This window comes from Cornus florida, unplaced genomic scaffold (assembly GCF_030987335.1).
Source record: "Cornus florida cultivar Cherokee Brave unplaced genomic scaffold, ASM3098733v1 CherokeeBrave_3.0.0_Hap2_Chr06, whole genome shotgun sequence".
Taxonomy (NCBI): domain Eukaryota; kingdom Viridiplantae; phylum Streptophyta; class Magnoliopsida; order Cornales; family Cornaceae; genus Cornus; species Cornus florida.
Window position 1 is genome coordinate 30,552,554 of NW_026775576.1, and position 8,604 is coordinate 30,561,157.

The window sequence follows — 8,604 nt, forward strand, 5'->3', positions numbered from 1 at the left end:
CTATCGCCACAAACTATTTCGTAGTTAAATAACAATACTTTCGTGACAATTAGCAATCTTGATATAGGAATTAATCGTGACTAATTCAATACTTTTGCAACGAAAATATATATTGTGACTAATTTAACCATTTTCTCACGAAGTTCATTCGTGACTATAAATCTAATTGTCCACAAATATACGTCGTGACAAATATCCAAAAAGGCCACGAAATATACGCCGTGGCATGTATCCAAAAAGGCCACGGAGTTTATCCATGGCTATTCTATTATTAATAAAATAAAAATTAATTTAATAGCCAAAAATATATATTATGGTAAATACAAAAAATATGCCACATATTTATTGTGGCACGATAAGAATTTGAAACAAACCTGTAAATTATTAACATTATAAACATAAGAAATAATATCAAAAAAAAAAAAATTATCACATCAACACGATTATGCAAATAAATAAATACTTAATATTGCATAAATTACACCAACAAAAAAGTATATTATTTACAGCATACATAATAAAGCCTATCGCGTAAAAAAAAAAATGAGTCTTCGCAACTAAAACAATTTCAACTCCAATAATTTGGACCAAAACAAGCTAGTATCTTAAATAAAATGTTTCCAGATCTTAGACAAAAATGTGCTATAGATTCCTAAACAAAGGGTTTAAAGACTTGGACATACACTACTTAAACCATCTTAAACAAAAAGAGCTTGAAGTCTTGTAGCATGAGCCCATCCAAAAATCTGCAAAACAAACAACGAATAAATACAATTAGTGCATATGTCAAAAAAAAATTGAATCCAAGAAAAAGTATAAATAGAGAATAAGAATATCAATTCCTCTTCTAGATGATAAGGAAAAGTACAAAATAGAAAAGACAAAATACTACTATTAAGATTTGTCACTAAAAAGCTAAGCTTTGAAAAATCAACATCCGTTAAGAATATCTACTTTCTGAAACAAAATTGATCATCATACCTTTTTTTAAGCTCGTCACTGCTAACTAACTTGAAATTTGTATTAGGTAGAGAATTAGACCATGAGTTTTAATAACTCAAATCACATAACCAGAATTTTACTATAAACTATTGGGCAATATATTACACCAAGCTAGAAGTTACTAATTTTATTTTTAATCAATCGACTAGTTAGTTTTACATAATTTTTAATGTTAACTTTTTTTAATTTACTTTGGCTAAATAATTAATTTTTTAGACAATCAAAATTAACCAAACAAGAAGAGTTTAACCATTCCGTAAAACCATAGACAAGATCAATTCTGACATGGATACCTATAATTGCGATTTAGAAGGGGGAAAAAAATCACTAAAATTTCATGTAAAAAAAAAAAAAAAAAAACCCTGCTTGAAAAGGATAAAACCTTAGCACACCAAGAAAATATTGGATTTGACTGTTAGTCACTATTTTCATTTGATAATGATAAGAAAAACCTACTCAAAAAAAGATAAAAACCTTTAACAATTCATAAGTCAACTCAAAAAAAGATAGTGTCCCTTATGTGGTTTTACAAACCAATTTTAACAAAGAATGTCTTTATAAGTTGAGTATCTCATTGATTATTCAATCATAATTTCCATCCCTTCGTCGATCATATTACCATTAATTTAACCAATATTTTTATTTCCAATTATTGTCTAGACCAAACGTCACGAAGTTAGATGCAGACAACCATTAAGTTATTGACACAATTTTACTAAGTACGTAGAATCATTATGATCATAATGTTCACTGAGAAACCAAAGTACGTATTATTTGATACAATTATTAGAATAAAAAGGAAGAACAAAAAATTACCACATTACTTTCTGAGGAACAAGGGCTGCTAATAACCTTTGAAAAATAACTAAGAAAGTAGCGTGATTGACAATAACCCATTTTGATCTAGTTGTGTTATCCTCCCACTTTACCTGCAATGGAAAGGCAAATTTTTTATATAAAAACATTAGAGACTTCTCAACCAAAATAGCACTCTAATAACTTGTAAACAAATCCAAACCAGCTTGAAATTGGACAAATTTTAGTTTGGCTGGCAAGATCATTTAGAATTGCCACCCTTAGCTGCAAGTTCTAACTAATATATCAAAGAGAACTTAAAGGTATGAGAGGCATATTTTCACAAGAACAATTGCTTACCTGAAATCTTACCAGGCATCAATTTGTTAGGTAGATGTAAAGAAGAAAAATATATGGGCCTTATCCAAATAGACATGGCATAGCCATCATATCCTCACATTTATGGTATTTCCATGGTACTTGATTCCTAAATGAGACTTTTAGATGTCTACAACTTTAACTCAATTTGAATACAAATTACAAGTGTACTTGATTTCAGGTGCTGCAATGGAGTTGGTTAAGATTATAAATAATAGAACACAATAAAAAATAAAAATAAAAAAGAACCATAGGGTAAAAGACTCCACAAAGGTCTTTGGAATGACAGTTAAACTTGAGATATCTACCCACAAGATAACTAATAATGATTTTTTTCCCCAACCAAAAGAGATGTACCTTTGTTTCTGAATTCTTCTCGTCAAGTTCCCTCATGCCCTTACGTGATCTCAATGTATGGCAGATGTTTTCGAGTCAATCAACTAGAAATTGCTACCAAAAAAAACGAAACTGATAGAATGAAATGTGATTCTAAAGCCACAAGCTTGGATTTTTCCAATTGAAACACTTCCATTGCACAATTAAGACTACACTATGTATGCGCACAAGAAACTTTCACCTAAAGAATTCTAATCTTCAATCTATCTTCAATTATGGAAATCAAATTAAAAGAATACAAATACATGATATTCAACGAAAATAAAAATAAAAAATACAGATTATTAGACGATATTTGAAGAAAATATGAAGGAAAAAAAAAATCAACAAATATAAGATACTTGTCCTGCTAGAATGCTCGTGAAGTAAAAGTTGAATAGTTTGCTTCATCCACCAATAACAAACCCTAGATTACATTCAAAATAAGAGAAAAATTACGTCAAATGTTTTTAAGAAAATTGAACAAATATTAAAAAAAATAGAAATGAAATTGATTGAAATTTAAAAACCTGATATGCTTAGGCTTGAATGGATTTCAATGAAACTCTATTGCTCGCTTATAGATTTTAGAGAGGTAGAATCCTTCTCCATATTAGTTGCTGGTGCATCTCCTCCTCCTCCTGACCCCAACCAATGCCAAAATTTCTCTACAAAATTTCCCTTAAATTAATAAACCCTAAACAACTTATTGAACGTCAAAATCCGAATCAAATCCCCAATACAGAGTGAGAGTTCCTACCAGTGATAGAGAGATAGAGTGGAAGATTGAATAAAATCCCCAATACAGAGTAAGAGCTCCTACAAGTGATAGAGAGATCGAGTGGAAGATTGAATCAAATCCCTAATACAGAGTGAGAGCTCTTTCCGGTGACGGAGAGATCGACTCGAAGATTGAATCCAATCCCCAATACAGAGTGAGAGCTCCTACCAGTGATAAAGAGATCCAGTGGAAGATTGAAGAACAAATCGATTAGATGTGGTATTCTCTCCTATGGAAGAGAGTTTGCTGACAGTAGTGGCGAAGGGAGAATGAGAAAGGGAGAATGAGAAACCGTATGTTTCGTTTAGCATCCCAATAGGGTTTTCCTTTTCAATTGGCGAAATTCCAGGCGTGAAACTTTGGCGCTTTTAAAGTTGAAAAAAATAAAATTAATACGGAATATAAAATTTTAATTATAAAAATTTTTAGTACAACATAGTTTAATTATTTAAATAGCTTAAAAATTATCTAAATATTTTATAAAATGCTCTTCAAAAACTTGAACTAAATATTTACAATTCAAATTTTAAATTAATTTTATTTTTTCATTTTAAAAAGGCCAAAGTTTCATATTATCATAAAAATCAATCTAATTTTCATGTATTTAAGTAAATAATTTTAATAAAAAATTATTAATAACTCTAATCATACATAATTTTATTTTTGATATTTGGTTTCTAATAATTTTAAAAAATTAGTCATAACTGTAAATCATAATAGATCAATAACATAAAATAGTAAAAGATAAAAATAAAACTTATTAAGTAACTAAGTGCATAAAATAATTTTAACTACTTTTTTGACTTTAGGTATGAAGCTTTAATACATTTATTTATTTATTTGCTTGGACAAGGTAGCTCTAGCGGACTTTTTATCACAATATAAGTTTAACAATGGAGTGATATTAGTGGTGATAATTTAAACCTACTATTTATGAATGTTGAATTGTGAATAGCTAAAAAAATGGAGTATGAGATAAATATTAGAAAAGTAAATCGAATTAGAGAAGAATATTGATAAGAAACGAAGAAAATTAATAGGAAACTTTTAGAGAATGGAATTCGAAGTTTCGGTTAAAGGAATTCTCTTAATTTATTATAATTAAGTATCTTTGTATGGTAATAGTATAGAATTATTTTAATTAGACTTTGCTTATTGATATTTTATTTAAATTATTTTTTAAAATTAATTATAAATTAATGATTTGAAATTCTCTAACCCCTATACTTTTAAAAATAGTATATATATATATATATAGATATCGAAATCTGTTTATTAAAAAAACTCATATAAATATATTCTTGTCTAATAAATAGATAAATAGGTAATTTGTGTTAGAGTGGTAATTTGTGGTACAGTTTTATAGAAATAGGTAATTTGTGATAGAGTTTTATAGAAATTATTATATTTTCTTTAAATATATTCTTGTCTAATAAATAGATAAATAGGTAATTTGTGCTAAAGTTTTATAGAAACTCTTTTTTAAAAAAAAATTACATCAATTAATAAATATATTTTTTTGTGATAGAGTTTTATAGAAATTATTTTACTTTCTTTAAATATATCCTTGTCTAATTAGATATCCTTTTATTAAAAATAATAATAATAATAATAAATAGATGAATATAGGTTATATGTGATAAAGTTTTATAGAAAATAAAATAGGTAATTTGTGGTACAGTTTTATAAAAATAGGTAATTTGTGGTACAGTTTTATAAAAATAGGTAATTTGTGGTACAGTTTTATAAAAATTATTTTATTTTCTTTAAATATATCATTTTTTAATTAGATTTCTTTTCAATAAAAAAACTCATAATAAATAGATAAAAAGGTAATTTGTCTTAGAGTTTTATAGAAACTATTTTAAAAAATCTTTTTATATCAATTAATAAATATTTTTTTATATTAATAAATAAAAATGGATAAATAAAAAAATTAATTATTTAAGTATTTTTAGTTAAATATAATAAAGAGAGAATGAGAAATTAGCATCCCAATAATGAAACCACTTTTTGTTGTTTTCCTTCTCAATATTTTTTGTGATTTTTAAAATAATGAAATCACTTTTTGTTGTTTTCCTTCTGAATATATTTCGTGATTTTTAATATATATATATATATATATATATATATATATATATATATATATATATATAAACCTAATTGGAAGTATTTTTAGTCCAATTTTTTGAAAAATATTTTAAGCTATTTAAATAATTAAACTATTTTGTTAAATAGTGTGATATGAACTATAAATATCATATAAATCAAATTTAAGTAAATTAATTTAAATAAAAAATAATTATAAACTCTAAATATACATAATCTTATTTTTAATATATTTAATTTTCAAAAATTAGAATGCATATATGATGTGTAATTTGATAGAAAATATAAATTTTTGGAAAAGACAAACATCTAAAAAAATAAAAATAAAAATCATGTTTAAAATTATTTGAAGTATCAATAAGTGTGTTTATACTATACACACTAATTGATAAATGATTTAAGAATACATCAAACATAAGTAATGAAATACATAATAAGAATTAATCAATAGATAAATAGATAATATTTTACTAATAGACTCATAGCCTTATACACAAAAATATCACACTATGTTTTTACAATATACCTAAAAGTCATCCTCTAGATGCTTTATATATAAAATTATGCTTCAATCCTGCCCATCAAGACAAATTGTGTCATGCACACTAACATGTCCCAATAAGAGGTTGACACTTCTTTTAAACTTAAAAAGATACAAAATATGGGTCATACCCATTTTTTAGAGTTAAAGCTGACATATCTATTTTTTTCCCTCTCTTTGCTCCCATCTGTGTATCTTGTTTTATCTCCATCTTTCTTCGGCTCAAGATCCCTCTTGAAACTTTTCCAATCCCACTATGGCACCTCCTTACGGGTGGAGAGCAAATCGTTACAAGAAGCACACCTCTTCTAATCTTCTTACTGAGAGAACAGTCCTCTCCTAGACTTCTGCTGGATCACATCGATCCATACAATTGATTGTAGATACAAATTTGTTGCACAAAATATATCTCTCAAAGATTGATATGCAAATCAAATCTCACAACTAGAGTATAAATGAATACAAATAAAGTTCAATACTCTATGAATGATATATGTATGAAATGATGAATAAGATGAAGAACAAAATCTCTTTGATACTCAAGAAGGTTTCTCCATTTCTCTCTAATGCATCCCCACAATGTCCAAAACATTGTGTGTTTATAACCCCTTGAAAAATATAGCCTTTAGGGGTAAATTAATTTTCCAAATCTGAAATTTTAGTCCATCTAATCGGTCACTTGAGTTATCTGTTGGTCTAAAGTGATCGGATATATGTTATATCTGTTCGGGCAGTTGGAGCATCTGATCGGTTAAATTATAGAAGTGATCGGTAGGATCAGATCTTGTTTCATCACGCTTTCTAAAATTTGATCCATCTAATCGGTTACATAAAGCATCTGATCGCCCACTTGGACACATTTGATCGGTTACATTAGTGAATTGATCAGTCAATTGATAAACCATAAAAGATGCGAGTTCATTGGTTTTGACATCCTATCAATAGTATGACTGATCTGTTCAATCAAATGAAAGATAAATAAATTTTCTGGTTTAGTCATCTGATAGACAGCACGGGTTGTTACTTCTGCACACCTTATTTCCATTGAAAACATTTAAGTAAATAAGGAAGTACCCCCTATTTGGATTCAATAAAAAATACAAGAAAATCAAAATCTAACTAAATAAAAAAAATTCAGTTTTAGTACAAATTGGAGATCCTAAAAGTTTTGGTAAAACTTGATCCTCCATGTAGGCCTATATAGAATTGATGATGATAGGGAAAAATATAAACATACCCTACCCTCGATAAGATTGATTAGGATAATGAAATCAAATCTGACGTGGTTCAACAGGTAAGAATAATCCTACTATAACTGGAGGAGGTCAAAAGGATTAAATCATATCCTCGACAAATCTGGCAATAAATCTCCTATGATTTCGTACAAGCAGAAGATAAGATCGACCATCGACATCGGCGGAACGATTTTGATTCCAATCGACAGCCATAAATAGGGCACCAAGCCATTAAAGAAGGGACGAGGTAAAAAACTATTATTAATCTCTGCCTTCTTTTTAGACCTTCGTGACTAATTTGATCCTCGGAGAGCTCTTGGCAGGCACCACACCGGTGCCGTCAAGGTTCATCGATCTTCTCCTCTCTTCCTTGCAGGAAAATGGTATCGTATCGGACTGCGCGAATTTCAGCCTCAACAGTTGGCGCCGTTTGTGGGAACGACGATTCCCTTGAATCAATTAATTACTCATTGGGTATATACGTTTGCAGTCCGGTATAATTACCGAAGGAACACCGTCACAGGGATCTGGTCAAAGGGTAGAGTCGGGTGAAAACCTGGACGTCCCAAATGACCAGGCACGGCTTGCAGCGTTAGAACTGCAGGTTCAAACTCTGAGTCAGGGTATGAACCAGTTGATCCAGCAAAATGCAACGCTCTTGCAACACCTTGTTCCACCGGTTCAACAAAACTTTCTAGGACAAGATCTCTCAAGTCCAAATGGAGGTAATGGGAATCTTGAAGAGAAGGATAATCATCCCCCCCCCCCCCCCCCAAAATGAGACTGAAGTGGAACAAAGCCAGGTGGGAACCCGATATAGAGAGGTGGTTCACCCATCTCTCCCACGGAGTTCCCGACCTGCTGAAAGCATAGCCTTCTGTCTTAAGGAAAAGATAAAGAAAGTTACCCATCTCGACTTGCAGATCAAGGATCTCAAGGGGAAAATTGAAGATGTAATACAGGCTATGAAAGGGAAAGGTCCTGCCGCCATAGATGACCTGGTACAAAGGACCAACCTGCCTTTCAGCCCCGTCGTTATGAAATGTCCACTACCTAGCAAGTTCAGGATGCCCTCGTTCGAAAGCTTCGATGGGACCAAAGATCCCTTCGATCACCTGGAAACTTTTCAAGCTCTTATGCATTTACACGCTGTGCCAAATGAAATCATGTGCCGAGCTTTTCCCACTACACTTAAAGGATCAGTGAGAGTTTGGTTCAACAAGTTGAAGCCAGGAACCATCAACACCTTCGAAGAATTGAGTAAGCAGTTTATGAGCCACTTCATTGCAGGTTAGAGGCATAGGAGGCCGGCTACCTACCTGTTTAACGTGGAGCAACAAAAGGAAGAGTCGATTCAGGAATACATCACCCGATTCAACGCAGAGATG

The 8,604-nt window shown here is 30.1% G+C and overlaps 1 long non-coding RNA gene across 3 annotated transcripts; it reads right to left on the reverse strand.

The window, feature by feature from the left end:
• Nucleotides 1-551: 551 nt before the first annotated feature.
• Nucleotides 552-3,674, reverse strand: LOC132311270 (uncharacterized). Of its 3 annotated transcripts, none has more exons than XR_009482917.1 (5): nucleotides 3,500-3,674; nucleotides 3,311-3,369; nucleotides 3,081-3,218; nucleotides 1,819-2,977; nucleotides 552-746 (listed from the first exon to the last, which is right to left on the reverse strand). It is a non-coding gene; the product is annotated as an uncharacterized LOC132311270 (long non-coding RNA). The 3 variants fall into 3 exon arrangements; XR_009482916.1 differs by having other exon boundaries at nucleotides 1,819-1,931; nucleotides 2,533-2,977; nucleotides 3,311-3,673; XR_009482915.1 differs by having other exon boundaries at nucleotides 3,311-3,674.
• Between the last annotated feature and the right edge of the window lie 4,930 nt (nucleotides 3,675-8,604).